The sequence below is a fragment of the Rattus norvegicus genome, chromosome 2 (assembly GCF_021556685.1).
Source record: "Rattus norvegicus strain SHRSP/BbbUtx chromosome 2, alternate assembly SHRSP_T2T, whole genome shotgun sequence".
NCBI classification, from domain to species: Eukaryota; Metazoa; Chordata; class Mammalia; order Rodentia; family Muridae; genus Rattus; species Rattus norvegicus.
Genome location: NC_141535.1, coordinates 10052970 through 10076728, shown reverse-complemented (window position 1 = coordinate 10076728; position 23759 = coordinate 10052970). Strand labels below are relative to the sequence as shown.

Sequence of the window (23759 nt, the reverse complement as noted above, 5' to 3'; positions counted from 1 at the left end):
CCCACAGAGTTCTGACACAATCAGGACTCAGATGAGGCCCCAATCCTGGCCCCAATACGAGGCCAAACTAAGACTCCTCAGGACCCAAGGGTCAGAGGAAACCCCTGCCTATGCGGGGATACATATTCTTTCCAGTTTGCACCTAAGCCCAGGAGAGGACCCTGGGCTCCGGCCCTACCAACCCATCCACTGCCACAACTCCTATAAAGGAAGACATTTAATTAGGGCTTGCTTACAGTTCAGAGGTGTACTGGCTTGTTTTATGTGTCAACTTGACACAAACTGAAGTATTCAGAGGGAAAGGAGACTCAGTTGAGGAAATGCCTTTATAAGACCCAGCTGTAAGAGAACTTAACTAAGGAGTTCTGACACACCAAGGATCACAGGATCACAAGGGACAGGCTTAAACAGAAACAGCAAGGCCAGTTAGCACCAGAGATAAGCAGATGGCTAGATGCAAGTGCAAGAACATAAGCAACAGAAATCAAGACTACTTGGCAACATCAGAACCCAGTTTTCCCACCACAGCAAGCCCTGGATACCCCAATATACACGAAAAGCAAGGTCAGGTCTAAAATCCCATCTCATGAAAATGATAGAGGACTTTAAGGACAAAAATAACTCCCATGCTTATCACCCTGTACAAAGCTTAAGTCCAAGTGGATCAAGGACCTCCATATCAAACCAGATACACTCAAACTAATAGAAGAAAAAATAGGGCAGCATCTCGAACACATGCGCACTGGAAAAAAATTCCTGAACAAAACACCAATGGCTTATGCGCTAAGATCAAGAATTGACAAATGGGATCTCATAAAACTGCAAAGCTTCTGTAAGGCAAAGGACACTGTGGTTAGGACAAAATGGCAACCAACAGATTGGGAAAAGATCTGTACCAATCCTACAACAGATAGAGGCCTTATATCCAAAATATACAAAGAACTCAAGAAGTTAGACCACAGGGAGACAAATAACCCTATTAAAAAATGGGGTTCAGAGCTAAACAAAGAGTTCACAGCTGAGGAATGCCAAATGGCTGAGAAAAACCTAAAGAAATGTTCAACATCTTTAGTCATAAGGGAAATGCAAATCAAAACAACCCTGAGATTTCACCTCACACCAGTGAGAATGGCTAAGATCAAAAACTCAGGTGACAAAAATGCTGGCGAGGATGTAGAGAAAGAGGAACACTCCTTCATTGTTGGTGGGATTTCAGACTGGTAAAACCATTCTGGAAATCATTCTGGAGGTTCCTCAGAAAATTGGACATTGAACTGCCTGAGGATCCAGCTATACCTCTCTTGGGCATATACCCAAAAGATGCCCCAACATATAAAAAAGACACGTGCTCCACTATGTTCATCGCAGCCTTATTTATAATAGCCAGAAGCTGGAAAGAACCCAGATGCCCTTCAACAGAAGAATGGATACAGAAAATGTGGTACATCTACACAATGGAATATTACTCAGCTATCAAAAACAATGACTTTATGAAATTCATAGGCAAATGGTTGGAACTGGAAAATATCATCCTGAGTGAGCTAACCCAATCACAGAAAAACAGACATGGTATGCACTCATTGATAAGTGGCTATTAGCCCAAATGCTTGAATTACCCTAGATGCCTAGAACACATGAAACTCAAGACAGATGATCAAAATGTGAATGCTTCACTCCCTCTTTAAATGGGGAACAAGAATATCCTTGGCAGGGAATAGAGAGGCAAAGATTAAAACAGAGACAGAGGAACACCCATTCAGAGCCTGTGGACCATACATATACAGCCACCCAATTAGACAAGATGGATGAAGCAAAGAAGTGCAGGCCGACAGGAGCCGGATGTAGATCGCTCCTGAGAGACACAGCCAGAATACAGCAAATACAGAGGCGAATGCCAGCAGCAAACCACTGAACTGAGAATAGGACCCCTGGTGAAGGAATCAGAGAAAGAACTGGAAAGCTTGAAGGGGCTCGAGACCCCATATGAACAACAATGCCAAGCAACCAGAGCTTCCAGGGACTAAGCCACTTCCTAAAGACTATACGTGGACTGACCCTGGACTCTGACCTCATAGGTAGCATTGAATATCCTAGTAAGATCACCAGTGTAAGGGGAAGCCCTGGGTCCTGCTAAGACTGAACCCCCAGTGAATGTGATTGTTGGGGGGAGGGCGGCAATGGGGGGAGGATGGGCAGGGGAACACCCATAATGAAGGGGAGGGGGAGGGGCTAGGGGAATGTTGGCCCGTAAACCGGGAAAGGGAATAACACTCAAAATGTAAATAAGAAATACTCAAGTTAATAAAAAAAAAGAAATACAGAAGAACAAAAGTAAATAAGTAAAAATCCTTGAAGAGAAAACACATAAATCTCTTAAATACAGAAGAAAACAATCAAATAGGTGAAGGAATTGAACAAAATCATGCAGGAGCTAAAAATGGAATAGAAACATTAAAGAAAACAAAAAAAGAGACAATGCTGGCGATGAAAAACTATGAAAAAAGAAAGAAGTCACAGATGCTAGAATCACAAATAGAATACAAGAGATAGAAGACATAATATAATGTTAGTCAGAGACAAAATCGTGAAAGACATGATACAACAGTCAACGAAAATACAAAAAGCAAAAAGCTTGTAACTCAAAACTTCCCACAAATCCAGGACACAATGAGAAGATTAAACCTAAGAATAATAGGTATAGAAGAAAGCAAAGATTCCCAACTCAAAGGAGGAATAAACATCTTCAACAAAATTATAGAAGAAAGCTTCCTTAACAAAAAGAAAAAGGTGTCCATAAATATACAAGAAGCCTACAAAATAGCAAATAGAAGAGACCAGAAAAGAAATTCCTCCTATCACATAGATAACCAAAACACTAAATGTACAGGACAAAGAAATAATATTAAAAATGGTAAGAGGAAGAGGTCAAGTAAAATATCAAGACAGACCTATCAGAATTATACTATACTTCTCAGCAGAGACTCTAAAAGCCAAAAAGTTTTGGGGAGATGTCCTAAAGACCCTAAGAGAAGAAAAATGCCACCCCAGGCTACTATATTCAGAAAAAACTCTCAATTACCACAGAGGGAGAAACAAGATATGCCATAACAAAACCAAATTTAAACAATAGCTTTTCACTAATCCAGCCCTACACAGAATAATAGAAGTAAGACTCCAACAAAATGAGGAGAACTACACCTAAGAAAAAGCAAGAAACTAATCTTCTCAAAAACAAACTAACCAAAAGAACAAAACAAAACAAAACAAAACAAAAGAAGAGACAAACATACTTACACCTCTAACAGCAAAAATAACAGAAAGCAAGAATCATTGATTCTTAATATCTCACAACATCAATGGACTCAATTCCCCAATAAAAAGACATAGGCTAACATACTGGATACATAAACAGGACATGGCAATTTGACATACAGGAAACACACCTCAGTAACAAAGACAGTTCTATTTCAAAGTAAAAAGCTGGAAAAAATCTCGAAAGCAAATGGTATAAAGAAATAAGCTGGAGTAGTAATTCTAATGTCCAATAAAAAATACTTTCAATCAAAAGTTATCAAAAAAGATGTGGAAGGACACTACACACTCATTAAAGGAAAAATCCTCCAAGATGAACTCTCAGTTCTGAATACCCAAATGCAAGGGCACCGACATTTGTAAAACAAATATTACTAAAGCTCAAAGAACACATTGAACCTCACAGAATACCAATAATAATCTCACAAATGGACAGATCATGAAAATAAAAACTAAAGAGAGGCACAGTTAAAGTAACAGAAGTTATGAACTAAATGGATTTAATAAATATCTGCTAAACATTTAACCCTAAAACAAAAGAATATGTCTTCTTCTCAACACCTCACAGTACCTTCTCCAAAACTGACATAAAAAAGCAGCAACAGATATAAGAATATTGACTTAATCCCAAGCATTCTAGCAGATAACACAGAGTACGTCTGGCCTTCAATAACAACAACAACTACAGGAAACCTACACACATATAGAAGCAGAGCAACTCTCTACACAATGATAACTTGGTCAAGGAAGAAATAAATTACTTTTTAGAATTTAACAAAAATGAAGGCACAGCATACCCAAACTTATGGGACACAATGAAAGTGGTGCTAAGAAGATCATACACTAGGAACTTAACAGCACATCTGAAAGCTCAAGAACAAAAAGAAGAAGAAAATACAACCAAGAGGAGTAGAGGGCAGGAAATAAACTCAGGGCTGAAATCAACCAAGTAGAAACAAAGAGAACTAACCAAAGAATCAACAAAACCAGTAGCTGGTTCTTTGAGAAAAACAACTAAATAGATAAACCCTTAGCCAGACTAACTAAAGGGCATAGAGACAGCATCCAAATTAACAAAATCAGAAATGAAAGGGTAGGCATAACAATAGAAACTGAGGAAATTCCAAAAGTCATCAGATCCTACTACAAAAGCATATACTCAACAAAACTGGAAAATTGAGATGGAATGGATGATTTTCTAGACAGATACCTGGTACCAAAGTTAAATCAGGATCAGATAAAACACTTAAACAGTCCCCTAAGGAAATAGAAACAGTCAATAAAAGTTCCAAGCCCCTTCCGAAATAAGATGCCCAGGGCCAGATGGTTTCAGTGAATAATTCTATCAGACCCTCAAACTATTCTACAAAATAGAAACAGAAGGAATACTACCTGTGAAGCCACAGTTACGTTGATACCTAAAATACACAAAGACCCAATAAAGAAAGAGAACTTCAGACCAATTTCCCTGCTGAATATCGAAGCAAAAATACTCAACAAAATTCTTACAAAACAAATCTAAGAACACATCAAGATGATCATTCACCATGACCAAGTAGGCTTCATCCCAGGGATGAAGGGATGGGATGGTTCAATATATATGGAAATCCATCATCATCCACTATATAAACAAACTCAAAGAAAAAAAAAACCACATGATCATCTCATTATATGCTGAGAAAGCATTTGACAAAATATGACACCCCTTCATGTTAAAAGTCTTGGAAAAATCAGGAATTCAAGGCACATACCTAAACATAAAAAGCAATATACAGCAAACTAGCAGCCAAAAACAAATTAAATGGTGAGAAATTTGAAGCCACCCCACTAAAATCATGGACAAGACAAGGCTGCCCACTCTCTCCCTATCTATTCCATATAGTACTTGAAGTTCTAGCTAGAGAAATTAGGTCAAAGGGATACGAATTGGAAATGAAGAACTGAAGGCATCACTATTTGTGGGTTATATGGTAGTATACATTAGCAACTCCAAATATTCTACCAGAGAAACACTATACCTGATAAACAACTTCAGCAATAAGCCTGGATGTGAAATTAACTCCAACAAATCAGTAGCCTTCCTATACTCAAAGGATAAATGGGCTGAGAAGAAATTAGGGAAATGACATTCTTCATAGTAGTCACAAATAGTATACAAGTGAAAGATCTGAAGGACAAGAACTCAAAGTCTCTGAAGAAAGAAATTGAAGAAGATCTCAGAAGATGGAAAGACCCCCTGTGCTCATGGATTGACAGTAAAAATGGCCATTTTGCCAAAAGCAATCTACAGATTCAATGCAATCCCCATCAAAATTCCAACTCAAATTTTCCCAGAGATAGAAAGAGAAATTCTCAAATACATCTGGAATAACAAAAAAGCCATGATATTGAAAACTATTCTCAAAAAGAAAAGAACATCTGAGGAATTCACCATCCCTGACCTCAAGCTGTACCGCAGAGCAATAGTGATTAAAAACTGCATGGTCTTGGTACAGAGACAGGCAAGAAGGTCAATGAAATAGAACTGAAGACCCAGAAATAAAACCACACAACTATGGTCACTTCATCTTTGACATAGAAATCAAAATGATCCAGTGGAGGGAAAAAAAAGACAGCATTTTCAACAAATGGTGGTGGTTCAACTGGCAGTCACCATATAGAAGAATGCAAATGGATACAATGACTCCATCCCTATATGTAGCAGATGATGGAATTGTCCAGCACTAATAGGAGGAAAAGACCTTGGTCCTGTGGAGGCTCCTTTCCCCAAATGTAGGGGAATGTTTGGGTGTTTAGGTGGGTGGATGAGAGTGAAAATATCCTCATAGAAAGCAGGGGAGGGTGTACGGGGAAGGGGGGATGGATAACATTTGAAATGTAAATACTTAAAATGTCCAAGAAAAATAAAATTAAAAAAAAAAAGAATCCTAGACTGAGAAGTCTCAAATGGCTGAGAAGCATCTAAAGAAATGTTCAACATCCTTTGTCATCAGAGATATGCAAATCAAAACAAGGCTGAGATTTTACCTCACACCAATCAGAATAGCTAACATAAAAAATTCAGGTGATAGCAGAAGCTGGAGTGGATGTGGAGAAAGAGGAACACTCATCCAATGATGGTGAGATTGCAAGCTGGTAAAACTAATTTGGAAATCAATCTGGTGGTTCCTCAGAAAACTGGAAATACTTCTACCTAAAGACCCAGTTATACCACTCCTGGGCATATACCCAAATGATGCTCCAACATATAACAAGGACTAATGCTCCAATATGTTCATAGTAGCCTTGTTTATGGTAGCCAGAAGCTGGAAAGAGCCCAGATATCCTTCAACAGAGGAATGAATACAGAAAATGTGGTACATCTATGTGGTGGAGTACTGCTTGTCTATAGTTAAAAACAATGAATGACTTCATGCAATTCTTAGGCAAATGTATGGAACTAGAAAATATCATCCTGAATGAAGTAACCTAGACACATAAGAATATACATGGTATGTACTCACTGATAAGTGGATATTACCCCAAAAGCTCAGATTACCCATGATACAATCCACAAACCATATGGAGCTTAAGAAGAAGGAAGACCAAAGTTGAATGCTTGAATCCTACATCAAAAGGGAAACAAAATAATCACAGGAGGTAGAAGGAGGGAGGGATATGGGAGGGAGAAAGGATGGGGAGGGGAGGGGGGCAGGATCAGGATCGGGTATTGTAAGAGGCAGGAAAGAAGTCCAGAGAGTCAGGAGAATAAATAGGAATATGCAGCAGTGGGGAATGGGGTAATGGTGATAGCCCCTAGAATGTCCCAGACACTGGGGAAACAAGAGGCTCCAAGGCCCCACAGGGGATGACTTTAGCCAAAGTACTCAACAGAAGGGAGATAGAACCTGTAGAGATCACCTTCAGTAGATAGGCACAGCCTCCAGTCGAAAGATGGGCGACTCACCCATCTCAAAATTTTTAACCCAGAAATGTTCCTGTGTAAAGGAAAGATAGGAACAAAAAAAGGGAGGAACACAGACCGAAGGAAAAGCCATCCAGAGATCACCATACCTAGAGATCCATGCCATCTCCAAACACCAAACTCCAACACTATTGCTGATACCAAGAAGCACTTGCTGACAGGAGCCTGATATGACTATTCTCTGAGAGGTTCTACTAGGGCCTGTCCAATACAGATGCAGATACTCACACCCATCCATCGGACTGAGCCCGGGAAACCCAATGGAAGAGCTACGGGAAAGACTGAAGGAACTGAAGGGATTTGAAACCCCATAGGAAGAACAATAATATCAACCAACCAGACCCCTCCCCTCCAAGAGCTCCCAGGGACTAAACCATCAACCAAAGAGTACACACAGAGGGATCCATGGCTCCAGCTGTGTATGTAGCTGAGGACAGACTTATGTGGCATCAACGAGAGGGGAGGTCCTTGGTCCTGTGGTGGCTTAATGCCCCAGCTTAGGGAGATGTTAGAGTGGTGAAGTGGGGATGGGTGAATGGGTGGAGGCGCTCCCTCAAATAGACAAAGGGGAGGGGGTAGAATGGTGGGTTTTGGAGGGGGAAGCAGGAAAGGGTATAAATTTGAAATGTAAACAAATAAAATGATTAATAAAAAAAAATCCTCACAAATTTTTAGCCAGAAAAAATTACATCTGATTCTCAAGACACCCTTCTTTGTTTATTAATCCCTAAATAGTTGTTTCTTCTGTCTATATTTATTATATATGGTATGGCTAAATAGAACTATTGGCTTTTACCATTAAGAATGTTGGTATAGGTTCAAATGAGAGTTCATTTCTCATGTGAGGAGTTGACCTATTCATATTCATGCTGTCCTATATATCTATTAGAATTATGCATAATAAAAGTTTCATGTACCTCCTTTTAAAAGCTCTTTTGAGAGAGTTGTTGTCTCTCAAAATTTGTCAGATTTCGTCAACATCCCTGCAGTGCTGCTGAATAGTCTGCAGGACTCCATCTGCTTGTTGAAATCTGTGTTCAACATCTCCACTATCTCCTGAGAGCTTTCATTTCAGTCAACATATGACTTCAAAGAACACGAATTCTCTGATTTACAGGTTTCCCTAATCCACCTTCTATCCTCATTATACCTAGATTTTACTCAGTAAAAGTTAATTATTGCTGACAAACAAACAAACAAGCAAACAGTGCCTAAGTTCTGCTTGCTGGTGGTAAATCCCTTACTCCAGTCAAGTACAGACGTAAAGATGAAATAATCTGTTGCCTCTTCGACTCCGTGTAAAGCAAAAAGAAGCCAATATTAAAAGAACAAAACTTACAAATATGTTTAAAGAAACTTGTACTGCCAAAAAACTTCAGTTCAACAAGATCCATTCATTTTTCTCCTGTTATTATAGCTCATGAGAGAAGAGGGGAGAGGGAGGGGAGAGAGAGGAGGAGGGGGAAGGGGAGAAGGAGAGGGAGAGGGGAAGGAAGAAGATCAAAAAGCAGAAAAGAGAGAGACAGAAACACCGGCTTACTGACACTTGGTGTGAGATGTGTTACTCTAATTCTTAGTCCACTTCATAAAAAATATGCCAAAATACTAGTTATGGGTACAAGTGCTTATACTATGGAGTATAGAAAGGAAAATATAACTGCCATTTCCTATGAGTGTGCAAATTCAACTTAAGCATATGGTTAATTAACTGTGAGATATAAACTGAATAAGGACAGTATGACATCATTTTGCCAATGATTACATCTGTTTCATTGTCATATACAGAAAAGACATGTAAGAAACTGTGAGGGTCACAATTTATCTACATTTTATTTCATTAAACCTCACATTTGATGTTAAAAATCATCAAGCCCTAAATCATATTGGGGTAAACTTTCCATAAATAGTGACCACAGTCATCATAAATCTAGGATACAGATGCTAACTACAGAGTCAAATCAAAACCACCACAATGACAATTAAAACTACAGTAATTTTGCTTGTACTTTGATTTTCATTATTCAAAGTCACCGATATTAGTTGATAATTCCATTAGTTGTAAATAGTTTATATGTTTAGATAATGGCTTCAACTGACATATTTCAGTTTCACGTTTTAAAATCCGGATGTGTTCCACTCCCATGGAATTCTATGGCGTGCTTTGGTGAGCCTGTCTTATAAGGGATAGTGTTTCCAAATCTAGAATAACAGCACTGAAATTCAAAATATTGTAAGACATTGCACAGGGACTTTACTTTTGATAAAGCACATTTTAAAAGTAAGAATATGATGATGAAGAGCTGGCTTAGAAATGAAGAGAACTTGTTCCTGCAGAGAAACTGAATACAGTTCCCAATGCAACAGTGTGGCTCACACCCATCTGTAACTCCAATGCCAGGAGTTCTAATGTCCTCTTCTGACCTCCGTAGACTCCAGCCATGCACGTGGTGCACGTACCTACATGCAGACAAAACACTCATACACATGAAATCATAAAACATAAAGATTTTAAACTTGCTCAACAGTGAGGTGTAGCGAAGAATGCAAATACGAAAATTAAATTGAACAATAGAATAGCTTACTTTGGGGTTATGTGTCATTGGTTCCTATGAGATATTGCCAACTTTAAAAGTAAGAACTATCTCCCCAGTGCCTTTGGTCTAGAGGTGGACTGTGTATTACATCTATTAACTAGGAAGCCAAGGAATGCTTGAAGAAGTATCATCATGGCTCTGCAGAGTGACTGATGGTCTTTGCAAAGGCTTGGATGGTTTCATCTTTCTTGAGACTTTATCACTGATTTGCTCTTAGTCATGTGCAGTCACTAAAGCCAACAGAGGAAACAAGTGTTTGATGTATGATAGCTGAACCATTTTTGTCAGGAATGCATCCATTTTAAGCTATTCTCGTTTCTCACCAATATGTTCATGGGTTTTGGTTTCGACCTTCCAGTGGCTGATCAAAATGCTATAGAAATTACAAAAGCATGACTCTCAAAAGCCCTATATAGCATCATGCTTTTGCCTCCTTGCATAAGATGACTCTGCACTGGAGGTGAATTGACTGCAGAGGCATGACCCCAATAGAAGAGCTTGCTCTTTGTCCACTGCCCTTAGCACAGCCTCCACAGCCTCCTTAGCTTCTGGCGAATGCCATCATTTGTAACTCATCCTGTCCTTTACAGTCTGCAGTAGGCGACAGAAGTTCCCTTGTCCATGAAAGGACATTTCCAGAGGAGTGTGGAAAACCAAACCTAATTTATCAGATTGAAAAGTGACTGTTTCTAAATGGTTCAAAACTTGGGATGGGGTAGCTGCTCCGTGGTAGAGGACTTGATTAGCACATGCCAGACTCTGAGTTCACTCTCCAGCATTAAAAGGCAGGAGAGGGATGAGCCCTTTTGGATCCCTTCATATACTACAAATCAATTAAAGTAGCTTAATCAGTGGTTAGAACATCATTATTAGTAGCATTCATGAGAGATGCTGTGTGCAAGAGCTGCAAACTGTTTGGCAGAAACCCAGAAATGAAAAGAGAATACGGTAAAAATTGACAGAGTAGTTTGGTGTTTTAGCCTTATTCATTGTGAGATATTTTTCTCTCATCTGTTTGCTCTATTTGGAAGGATAATAGAAAAACCAACAGAATGTCAAATTCGTTTGACTTGACTATATCTAGATATAGATTCACACACTGCACAGTGATCCAGGGTAGAAGCATATCTGTACACACTGATGAATACATACAAATGCTAGTGTCCCCTTCAAATTTTTCCTTTGTATGATATTCTCTTATGTGAAGCATAGCAGTGTGTTTTGTTTGTTTTGACAATTTAAACACCATCTAAACGGTATTCCACAAAATCAAAGGAATTCTTCACAGTTAATGTCTGCAGTCAACTGTTTTCTCAAAGCAGGCAACTTTCCTCGGAACTGAGAGCCACTACAGCAGACTGAGAGTGAGGGCTGGAGACAACTCATTAGCAGGTGTGTGTGGGGTGGGTGCTTAAATACTAATGAGCATCATTACATATTCATAATCTCAAATGCTTATTGTTTAAAAAAAACTTTTTATCAGCCAGGCTCTGAGGCAAGAGCCCTGCACTCTAGTTTAGCGCCACGTCACTTCCGCCACTTCACACCGTGCCACATCCGCCAAGCGTGAGAGTAAGATGGATTGGTTTGCCACGTAACCTGATGGGCAAATGAAAAGTGCTGCCCAGGAGTCCGAAACTGCTTAGTTTTGCTGCCAAGATCCAAATAACTGAAACAGAAAAGAAGGTCGTGGTGGTTAATGTGCATGTCAACATATACACATACACAATTTATTTAAAAATATGTTTTAAACTATTCCAAACAAGGAATTTGGCTTATTCAGAGTTCGAGTAAATGTCTGTTAAGAACGTAAAACTGCAAACGTGAATTCTAACTGTGGTGAGAGAAAAGCAGTATGTCCCAGTAAACATATCTCACGTTGCAAAATTACTGTCACACTTGCCGCAGGACATTTCTAAAACCATCTCATGGTGCCCACTACTTTCAATACCAAAGCACAGTGTACTGAGCCTGTTAGCTCTGCAAACTTCCGAGTTATGTGGAATCCCATTCCTCAGGAGCTTCTCTGTGTTGTTGTCACTGTCTCCCTGGCTTTTCCATCAACTCTGCCAACTCCCACTGTCATCACCATCATCACTATGATCTCCACCACCATCGTCACCACTATCACCATCATCATCATTATAATTAGTTCCAGAGGCAAGTCATTCAGTGTGCTTGTCAAAAGTTTGTAAGGGGACAGCATTACACCATTTGACCCCACAATACCCATCTGGGGAAGCTACCAACACCCGCTGAAGTCAAAGAAGGGAAATGTATGTTTCACAGCTACTTTGGAAAAACTTTGAGATTTTTTTCACTCATAATGATGTCCTCAGCTACAATGCCCGCCCAGTTCCTTATTTTCCTGACAGGCATAGAGGCTATAAATGACCGGTAAAAATTCAATATACCAAGACATGATCACATTTGAGTTGTTGAAAGTTATTTCCAGATGTGTAATGTGTATAAATATCTGCACAGCTAAAGACAATCAAGAATATTGAGATGATGGAAAATCAATAGTGTGGGGGAGGGGTCTCACCAAACTGTTTTACATCTGAGTCACAGACACACAAGCCTTGAAAATAGAAGAATTTGTGTTTGTGATTGATTGAGGTAACTGATTATCCACAGATATTTTAAGTGTTGAGACATTAAATTGTCAGCTCTATCAGTCTGATTGCAGTAAAACATGAAAACATTGACTTTTGTCTAGTTAGAGAATTTATTTTTCCCAGAATGACAATACTTTAAGTAGAAGGCAGGCAGTGTGCCAGATTTCCATGTCATACACGAAGTTTGCAAATGCCACCCATATTTTCAAGTGTTTTTTAAGGTACAATAAGTGGTGCATAGATATTTTTGGGGGGGGATAGTTGTAATAAACAGACTCCTGTAGTGTATTTCATTCTTTAAGTCTCAGAATAGTACTCGTTTTGAAGTGGGGGGTAAAGGAGCTCTATACTGGTGTAGTGTATGTTACCAGTGTTCTTCACCTATTTAAAGTCTCTTTCAAAAATAAAATAACATTCTTTGGACTGCCATGCTGTGAACAAGTTTGATTAAGATGTTTTATAAGCCTGGGATAAGTGCTGATCGTAACTGTCAGTGAGCTGACAGCTTTCAAAAGTCTTTGTTCCCTGGAACGAGTCATTTGTCTTATCTTTTTAAGATACCACACTCTATTGTAAGAGGAAAAATGTTAAAATCAAGTAAATGCCACTAAAATTTGACTTCTATTAAATCAGCCTTGTAGTCTAGATCCTTAGAGAACTATGTGCATGTGCACTCTCTAAGAAAAGAGAAGGCATTGCGTCTCTTAGATGTGGATGTGGCATTCAGGAACACCTGTGCTTTTCAGTGTCTAAAACCTAGTACACTATAAGAATCAAAGATGTCAGACGGTATAGATGGTATATATAGTCAATATTTTGAACAAAACATGTGCCTGGAAGTCAGCACTACTCTAGGTAATCTTAATGAAAACACCAAAGGAAAGACATATGTGGTCCCAATCTCATTAAAACACCAATATCTCTGTACCTCCTGCTTACTTTCCAAGCACTTGTTAATGAAGTAAAAATACAGGACATAGTGGACCAGGGAGCCCACTATACCTGAGTTTTGCTGACAGCAGTGGATCAGACATTATACCATGGAAGAACACAGAGTAGCAATGTATTCAAGCAAAACATGTCCAAGCAGAAGAATGTTTTCTCCAACTCCACCAACTGGCTGTCTTGTTTCCCACAGCACTAGATTGGTTACCCTTCTTACCACATCTTAGAGAATAAAAACTATTATAAATTCAGTCACCTATTCTCCCATTGCTTTATTTTACCTACCACTGATGCTTCATTGCTATTCCAAAGCAGAACTCTACAACGCGGCCTGTTGTATGCATCTGTGTGAAAGAGCCCCTCTCCTTCATGTGAGACTCTCTACTTTTATACTGGCCCCACAAAAATTACAATTGCGAATAATTTTCTGTGTGTCTTCTCTTTATAATCTGTATCCTGCCAAGCTCCAAGGAGTGTTCATATTTGTAATGCTAGTGCTTTTTACTCATATACGACCATTGTACATAATACATCATTCTTCATTTATAAACCGTGGGCATTATGCTTGTTATCATAGAAAATTGTTATGTATCATTGCTGTTCTGGCCCACTTTAAAATGTGCTCTATTCAACTTTTTTTAAACATTTTTTACTGGACTTTTTTATTTACATTTCAAATCTTATCCCCCTTTCCCAGTTTCCCATCCCTAAACCCGCTATCCCATCTCCCCTCCCCCTTCTTTTATGATAGTGTTTCCCCACCCATCTACTCACCCCTTCCCACCTCTCCACCCTGACATTCCTCTGCACTGGGGGTGATGAGCCTTGGCAAGACCAAGGGGTTCTCCTCCCATTGGTGCCCAACAAAACCATCCTTTGCTACATATGCAGCTGGAGCCATGGGTCTATCCATGTGGACTCTTTGGAAGGTAGTTTAGTCCCTAGGAGCTCTGGTTGGTTGGTATTGCTGTTCTTATAGAGTTGCAAGCCCCTAGGGATCCTACAATCCTTTCTTTAACTGCCCCAATGGAACCATTCTTAGTTCAATGGTTGACTGCGAGCATTCACCTCTGTGTTTGTCAGGCTCTGGCAGAGCCTCTCAGGAGACAGCTATATCAGGCTCCTGTCAGCATGCACTTCTTAGCATCAGCAATATTGTCTGGGTTTGGTGACTGTATGTATATGGGCTGGATCCCTAGGTGGGGCAGTCTCTGGATGGCCTTTCTTTCAGTCTGTGCTCCCAACTTTGTCTTTGTATCTCCTCCTATGAATATTTTTGTTGCCCTTTCTAAGTACTGAAGCATCTGTGCTTTAGTAGTCCTTCTTCTTGAGCTTCATGTGGTCTCTGTATTGTATCTTGGGTAATCCAAGCTTTTGAATTAATATCCACTTATCAGTGAGGGCATACCATGTGTGTTTTTCTGGGATCGGGTAACCTCACTCAGGATATTTTCAAGTTCCATTCATTTGTCTATGAGTTTCATGAAGTCATTATTTTTAATAGCTGAGCAGTACTTTATGGAGTAAATGTACCACATTTTCTGTATCCATTCCTCTGTTGAAGGGCATCTGGGTTCTTTCCAGCTCCTAACTATTATAATAAGGCTGCTATGAACATAGTAGACCATGTGTCCTTGTTATATGTTGGAGCATCTTTTGGGCATATGCCCATGACTAGTAGAGCTGGGTCCTCAGGTCCAATTTTCTGAGGAACGTCCAGACTGATTCCCAGAGCGATTGTACCAGCTTGCAATTGAAGGAGTTTTACTCTTTCTCCACATCCTCACCAGCATCTGCTGTCACCTGAGTTTTTGATCTTAGCCATTCTGACTGGTGTGGGGTAGAATCTCAGGGTTGTCTTGATTTGCATTTCCCTGATGACTAAGGATGTTGAACATTTCTTTAGGTACTTCTCAGCCATTCAATATTCCTCAGCTGAGAATTCTTGGTTTAGCTCTATACTGCATTTTTAAATAGGGTTATTTGATTCTCTGGACTCTAACTTCTTGAGTTCTTTGTATATATTGGGTATTAGCCCTCTATCAGATGTAGGATTGGTAAAAATCTTTTCCCAATCTGCCCTGTATTTCTTTAAGGGAGTTATTTATGTCCTGCTTAAAGTCCTCTATCATCATCATGAGATGTGATTTTAAATCCAAATCTTGCTTTTCCGGTGTATTGAGATATCCAGTATTTGCTTTGGTGAGAAAACTGGGCTCTGATGATCCCAAATAGTCTTGGTTTCTGTTGCTTAGGTTCTTGTGCTTGCTTCTCAACATCTGGCTACCTCTAGTGTTAGCTGGTCTTGCTGTCTCTAACAGTGTCTTTACCCTCCTGTAAGCCTGTGTGTCAGAACTCCTGGAGACTGTCTTTCTCCTAGTGGAATCTGGGTACAGAGAGCTGTCGGACTGGGTCAGCTCTGGGCAAGGCAGAAGCTGGAAGGATCCTGTCCCAGTCTGCTCCTATGTTCCTGTGTCCAGAGGGCTCCAGGCAGGTTCCTCTTAGGCCAGGAATGTGAGCAGAAGTAGTTTTCTCCCCTGTGCTCTCAGTATTGTCCACACTTTTGAGAGTCCAGCTCTCTCCCCCCTGTTCAACTTTTAATAATGTTTATTTTTCTCTTCCTTTATGGAGTAACACCCCCCCTTAAAGTTTCTGATATACAGTGGCAGCTGTATACTTTCTTTCAGTCATATACCAACCACCTTTCCACTCACATATTTATCTACATGTCTTTCTACTATCTACATAATGCCTTACAAAGTTTAGTAGTTATCTCACGAATTTAGTTCAAAAAAAGATGACACCCCCCCTTTTAGGTTGCTTTTCCTTTAAGGATACTTAAAGACTTTAAGGATACTTGTAGACTTCCTCTACAGCCAGCATAAAACAAGCTAAAGACTATTTATTTACATGATTACAATATTTCCATAAAGTCATTACCTCGAACTTTTTCCTTAGATGTTCAAAAATTTTATTTAAGTTTTTATAGAATGTATTTTGATCCTGCTAACCTTACATCCTCCAGTTTTTCCCAGATCCACTCCCTTTCCCAACCAACACAACAATGTACCTAATCTGTGCTTCTCAACTGTTACTGAGAGTGTAATCAAATTATAAGGGTATACTCTTGATATCTATCTATCTGTCTCTATCTCTCACATCTCTCTCACACACACAAGCTAACAATGGACAATGGCTCAAAGGATTGGCCTTGATCTGGCTTGGGCTTTCACCTGTCTTTTGCATGCTGTCTAAACTATTCTTAGTTCATATATGCAGCTACCCTTCTGTGTTTAAATGATACTGTTTCTTTCTAGTCATCTACTGCCTTTGGCTGGTATGCTCCTTATTACTCTCGTCCTCACTCATTCCTGAACCTTGGAGGAAGAGAATGTATATATATATATATATATATATATATATATATATATATATATGAATATGAATATATATAAATATATATAAAGGAATATATATATATTCCTTTTAGAACAGAGTATTCTACAGTCTCTTACTCTCTGAACCTTGACCAACTTTTGTTGTCTATGTCAATCACTACTCACTGCAAGCAGAGTGTCTCAGATAATGCTAAAAGACACACTGATCTATGATATAACAGGAAGTCATTAGAAGTTGGTTCAATGTTATATTCATTTAGCAGCATAATGGAAATAGGTCTTCCCCTGGGATCTATGATCTATATGACCATACGTTCTTAGCGTAATGATGGTGTCTGCTGTGGGTTTCATCTTGTGGAGTTAGACTTAGGGCCAATCAGAAAGTGGTTAGCTACTTTCTGTAATGTTAATGCTACTATTGTATCAGCGGACCTGCCTTGACAGGTCAGTCATTATTATAGCAACCAGGCTTCATTGCTGGGTATAATGGCTGGGTTTGTGTATCAACTTGACACCAGCTAGAGTCATCAGAGAAGAAGGACCCTCAGTTGAGAAAATGCCTTCATGAGCTCCAGTTGTAAGACATCTTCTCAATTAGTGACAAATGTGAGATGTCCCATCCCGTTGTGGTAGTCCTGTGTTCTATAAGAAAGTAGGTTGAGCAAATAATAAGAAACAAGTCAGCAAGCAGCACTCCTCCAAGGCCTCTGCATTGGCTCCTGCCTCCAGGTTTGTGCCCTGATTCAGTTCCTGTCCTAAGTTCCTTATGTAATGATCAGCAATGTGGAAGTGTAAACCATGTAAACCCTTTTCTCCCCAACCTTCATTTTGATGGTTGAGTTTTGTCACTACAATAGAAACGCCAACTGAGACCTGGGTAGGATTCATGAGTCCTTCTCCTTTGGAGTTTGCATAGTACCTTTCAATACTGTAAAAGATGCCAGTGTAAACAAAGCTTCCAGGTCAGTAAGAGCTTGATTTCTCCATAGTCTATGATTCCACTGTGTGATTTCAGTAGTAGGGTCTTTCACGAGAGAAATAGCAATAACGTATACTGTTTAGGGGCCTATGGGACCTTGCTGCCAAAGAAGTAACTCCAAAAAAGTAACCCATTCCTGACATTGGGTTTTATGTTTGTTAGCCTGTGGTACCTACTAAGGGCACTGTTGTCCCATTATAGGGTAACTGCACTTGAACTCCATCTTTCTTCTCCCTCCCTCCCTCCTTCCTCTTTCTGTGTGTGTATGTGTATGCTTTTAAAGTAGTAGGTTTCTGTCTGACTTTTTAAAAGGTAAACCATCAGATTTTGAAGTGCTAGGTCAAGTAGAGATTGGTATTAACCTTAGTGAAAGAGGAGAAACACACTTGCTCAGTTCTGACACTGAGATTCTGTTTGATAATGTTCTATTTTCAGCATCATAGATGCAGTTTCCCAATATGTAGACTGAACACATCGGTTGAAGTGACCAAGCATAGGTTACATTATACATTGAGTTTTTTTGTCTTCTTTCTATTTTAAGTCAAATTTATTGTCATCTGTCCTCTCTTCATTCATTTTCTTGTTTCTTTATCTATTTACTTTGGAAGACTTGGAATCAAACCCAGCACTTCATCCACTACAGTCAAGCTTTGTCCCACAAAGGTAGACTACCAGTTCTGTATACTAACTTTTAAGTTAATAGTACTTGGTCACTTTAATGATGGCAACTGTCCTTACTAAGATTATCAACTTAAATAATTGTGTGGCTCAAAAGTCTCATACTTCTTTCCTTCCTCGGCCACATTTAAGTTGTATATATGTACTTATACATAAAGTAAAAAACACAATTTATGGTTAGCACCTGAACACATTTTTTTACTAACAACCTACAGGCAGCCTTGCTTATAATTTCCTGAGTCGTTCTAGAGCCAAACATAGACTTCCTTTTCATGTTTTTGACCTGATATTCTTCTCTTTTTAATATCTACAACAGACACCAAATCTATACTTTCACAGTGTTTAGAAGGACAAATAGTCTTTTATTACCATTAGTGAAATATGAGAATCTCTTTTATTACATAAAATGATTTTTTTCACATAAAACTATTTGTTTGCTCTCATTTCTCTACAGGAAGAAAAAAACCTTAGTATAGTAATATTCAGGCTAAAGTAGGGGTTTGCAGGTCCCCTTTTGGGGAAAAAATGGCTGAAGAGAGGCAGCAAAAGAAAAGAAAGAAATAGAAAGGACAACTGAGAAGCTACTTGCTGCCCAGTTCTACTAGCACACAATAATTCCATTTCCGGTTTTTATTTTTAAATGTCGTCAATGTTCCAGAAACATTTCAAGCACAGCACAGTGATTGATCTGCGAGCCCCACGTCATAACACCCTGTCTTGGTTGCTCTACAATACTTCTTTCCTTTCTCCCTCCCTACTTCTTTCTCTTCATTTAAACAACTTGTTAAAAGCTAACCACACTTCATTACCTATAAATAATCTGGTACACATTTCTCAAGGGGAAAAATCATTCACTTACATTACTGAAGTGAAATATTAACCTTTTAATATTGTCATATGCTATTATCTAAACTAATATTCAGGGATAATTTTAATTCTGTCAGTTATCCAAAAATGTCCTTTATAGCTATTTTTTGTTGAGTTTCTGATTCCACATTTCCTTGCATTTCATAAAATTGACTCTAAAACCTCTGTCTGGGTTTGTATAATTTCTTCTTAGGATGAGACTTAGGTGTGCATGTATGGTAGTCATGTTACATGAGTGATGTTATGATCTTCCCAGTGCTCATGCTGCTACTTCTCAATTACTGACAACGTTAATGACAATTTATGATGCAGGTAAGGTGTTGTCTACCATGTTACTCAACTGTGAAGATCTTTGTAAATATTGTTTCATGGTTTAAAATTAAGTAGTGATTTGTAAGAGATGTTTTAAGACTAAGTATCCTGGTCTTCCTCAAATTCTCACTGTCTGATTCTAGTATTAAATAATGATCCTTCTCTGGCAGTTATGATGGTTGAAAGACGGAACTTCCCACCATTTCTGGAACTGAGTCATCTTCCACTTTTAATTAGTAGCTTCCTGTTGTTGTGTGCGTGTTGAACATCCAACAACCCTCCATGTACTAAAGGCTTGGGCCCCAGGATGGTGTTATCAAGAGATGTGGTGACTTTGAGGAAGAAAGGCCTCATCAGTGCCTCATAGATCATAAGGATCTGCCCTAAAAGGGGATTGTGGCTGGCAGAAGCCACACTGATCTGACTCTGAAGATTTTTTGCCATGAACTAATCATTGATTTGCTATATTCCTCTTACTTGTGAGAACTTGTCCTTTTTTCCATTCTGTTTCTGGCTGGGGAAAGAAGGAACTTGGTTCTGCCAACATACTCTAGTGTCATCTGCTAGTGACCCAAGAACTCGAAGGAATGGAACCAGTCAATCAGTCAGAAACCAAGAGCTCTAAAACCAATAATGTTAGGTATCTTATATGTTTCATTATGGTGAAAGAAAGTTAACAGCCAGATTCTGCTTCTGTTATTTGTTCATTATTCAGTAGAGATATTTGAATTTTCAATGGTTAGTCTCAATTGTTTTCGCTACTTTGAAACCCCAGTTATCCAGGTTTGACCAGTAGAAATCCCCTAGACCTGACTTCCAAGATTTTCTGACATGTTGTCAATGGGACTGGGGCTTTAATTTTATTTGTTTTATATTTTGGTACTTCTTTCTTTCTTTTTTTTATTAACTTGAGTATTTCTTATATTCATTTCGAGTGTTATTCCCTTTCCCAGTTTCCGGGCAGACATCCCCCTAATCCCTCCCCCTCCCCTTTTTTATGGGTATTCCCCTCCCCATCCTCCCCCCATTGACGCCCTCCCCCGAACAATCTTCAGTCTTAGCAGGACCCAGGGCTTCCCCTTACACTGGTGCTCTTACTAGGATATTCAATGCTACCTATGAGGTCAGAGTCCAGGGTCAGTCCATGTATAGTCTTTAGGTAGTGGCTTAGTCCCTGGAAGCTCTGGTTGCTTGGCATTGTTGTACATATGGGGTCTCGAGCCCCTTCAAGCTCTTCCAGTTCTTTCTCTGATTCCTTCAACGGGGGTCCTATTCTCAGTTCAGTGGTTTGCTGCTGGGATTTGCGTCTGTGTTTGCTGTATTCTGGCTGTGTCTCTCAGGAGCGATCTACATCCAGATCCTGTCTGCCTGCACTTCTTTGCTTCATCCATCTTGTCTAATTGGATGGCTGTATATGTATGGGCCACATGTGGGGCAGGCTCTGAATGGGTGTTTCTTCTGTGTCTGTTTTAATCTTTGCCTCTCTATTCCCTGCCAAGGGTATTCTTGTTCCCCTTTTAAAGAAGGAGTGACATTCACATTTTGATCATCCGTCTTGAGTTTCATGTGTTCTAGGCATCTAGGGTAATTCAAGCATTTGGGCTAATAGCCACTTATCAATGAGTGCATACCATGTGTGTTTTTCTGTGATTGGGTTACCTCACTCAGGATATTTTCCAGTTCCAACCATTTGCCTACGAATTTCATAAAGGCATTGTTTTTGATAGCTGAGTAATATTCCATTGTGTAGATGTACCACATTTTCTGTATCCATTCCTCTGTTGAAGGGCATCTGGGTTCTTTCCAGCTTCTGGCTATTATAAATAAGGCTGCGATGAACATAGTGGAGCACGTGTCTTTTTTATATGTTGGGGCATCTTTTGGGTATATGCCCAAGAGAGATATACATGGGTCCTCAGGCAGTTCAATGTCCAATTTTCTGAGGAACCTCCAGACTGATTTCCAGAATGGTTGTACCAGTCTGCAGTCCCACCAACAATGGAGGAGTGTTCCTCTTTCTCCGCATCCTCGCCAGCATTTGCTGTCACCTGAGTTTTTGACCTTAGCCATTCTCACTGGTGTGAGGTGAAATCTCAGGGTTGTTTTGATTTGCATTTCCCTTATGACTAAAGATGTTGAACATTTCTTTAGGTGTTTCTCAGCCATTCGGCATTCCTCAGCTGTGAATTGTTTGTTTAGCTCTAAACCCCATTATTTAATAGGGTTATTTGTCTCCCTGCGGTCTAACTTCTTGAGTTCTTTGTATATTTTGGATATAAGGCCTCTATCTGTTGTAGGATTGGTGAAGCTCTTTTCCCAATCTGTTGGTTGCCGTTTTGTCCTAACCACAGTGTCCTTTGCCTTACAGAAGCTTTGCAGTTTTATGAGATCACATTTGTCGATACTTGATCTTAGAGCGTAAGCCATTGGTGTTTTGTTCAGGAAATTTTTTCCAGTGCCCATGTGTTCCAGATGCTTCCCTAGTTTTTCTTCTATTAGTTTGAGTGTGTCTGGTTTGATGTGGAGGTCCTTGATCCACTTGGACTTAAGCTTTGTACAGGGTGATAAGCATGGAACGATCTGCATTCTTCTACATGTTGACCTCCAGTTGAACCAGCACCATTTGCTGAAAATGCTATCTTTTTTCCATTGGATGGTTTTGGCTCCTTTGTCAAAAATCAAGTGACCATAGGTGTGTGGGTTCATTTCTGGGTCTTCAATTCTGTTCCATTGGTCTATCTGTCTGTCTCTGTACCAATACCATGCAGTTTTTATCACTATTGCTGTGTAATACTGCTTGAGTTCAGGGATAGTGATTCCCCCTGAAGTCCTTTTATTGTTGACGATAGTTTTAGCTATTCTGGGTTTTTTGTTATTCCAGATGAATTTGCAAATTGTTCTGTCTAACTCTTTGAAGAATTGGATTGGTATTTTGATGGGGATTGCATTGAATCTGTAGATCGCTTTTGATAAAATGGCCATTTTTACTATATTAATCCTGCCATTCCAAGAGCATGGGAGATCTTTCCAACTTCTGAGGTCTTCTTCAATTTCTTTCTTCAGAGAATTGAAGTTCTTATTGTACAAATTTTTTACTTGCTTGGTTAAAGTCACACCAAGGTACTTTATATTATTTGGGTCTATTATGAAAGGTGTCGTTTCCCTTATTTCTTTCTCGGCTTGTTTCTCTTTTGTGTAGAGGAAGGCTACTGATTTATTTGAGTTAATTTTATACCCAGCCACTTTGCTGAAGTTGTTTATCAGCTTTAGTAGTTCTCTGGTGGAACTTTTGGGATCACTTAAATATACTATCATATCATCAGCAAATAGTGATATTTTGACTTCTTCTTTTCAGATCTGTATCCCCTTGACCTCCTTTTGTTGTCTGATTGCTCTGGCTAGAACTTCAAGAACTATATTGAATAAGTAGGGAGAGAGTGGGCAGCCTTGTCTAGTCCCTGATTGTAGTGGGATTGCTTCAAGTTTCTCTCCATTTAGTTTAATGTTAGCAACTGGTTTGCTGTATATGGCTTTTACTATGCTTAGGTATGGGCCTTGAATTCCTATTCTTTCCAGGACTTTTATCATGAAGGGGTGTTGAATTTTGTCAAATGCTTTCTCAGCATCTAGTGAAATGATCATGTGGTTTTTGTTCTTTCAGTTTGATTATATAATGGATCGTGTTTATGGTTTTCCGTATATTAAACCATCCCTGCATGCCTGGGATGAAGGCTACTAGATCATGGTGGATGATTGTTTTGAAGTGCTCTTGGATTCAGTTTGCCAAAATTTTATTGAGTATTTTTGCATCGATATTCATAAGGGAAATTGGTCTGAAGTTCTCTTGCTTTGTTGGGTCTTTGTGTGGTTTAGGTATAAGAGTAATTGTGGCTTCATAGAAGGAATTCGGTAGTGCTCCATCTGTTTCAATTTTGTGAAATAGTTTGGATAATATTGGTATGAGGTCTTCTATGAAGGTCTGATAGAATTCTGCACTAAACCCGTCTGGACCTGGGCTCTTTTTGGTTGGGAGACCTTTAATGACTGCTTCTATTTCCTTAGGAGTTGTGGGGTTGTTTAACTGGTTTATCT

At 39.3% G+C, this 23759-nt stretch overlaps 1 long non-coding RNA gene across 1 annotated transcript in view; it reads right to left on the bottom strand.

Annotated features, from left to right (window-relative positions):
- Positions 1-9083: 9083 nt before the first annotated feature.
- LOC147995954 (uncharacterized) overlaps positions 9084-23759 on the bottom strand; it is a 250863-nt gene continuing 236187 nt past the window's right edge. Inside the window, exon 7 of the long non-coding RNA XR_015673549.1 lies at positions 9084-11539. This is a non-coding gene — a long non-coding RNA (uncharacterized LOC147995954). The remainder of the gene's footprint in view (positions 11540-23759) is intronic.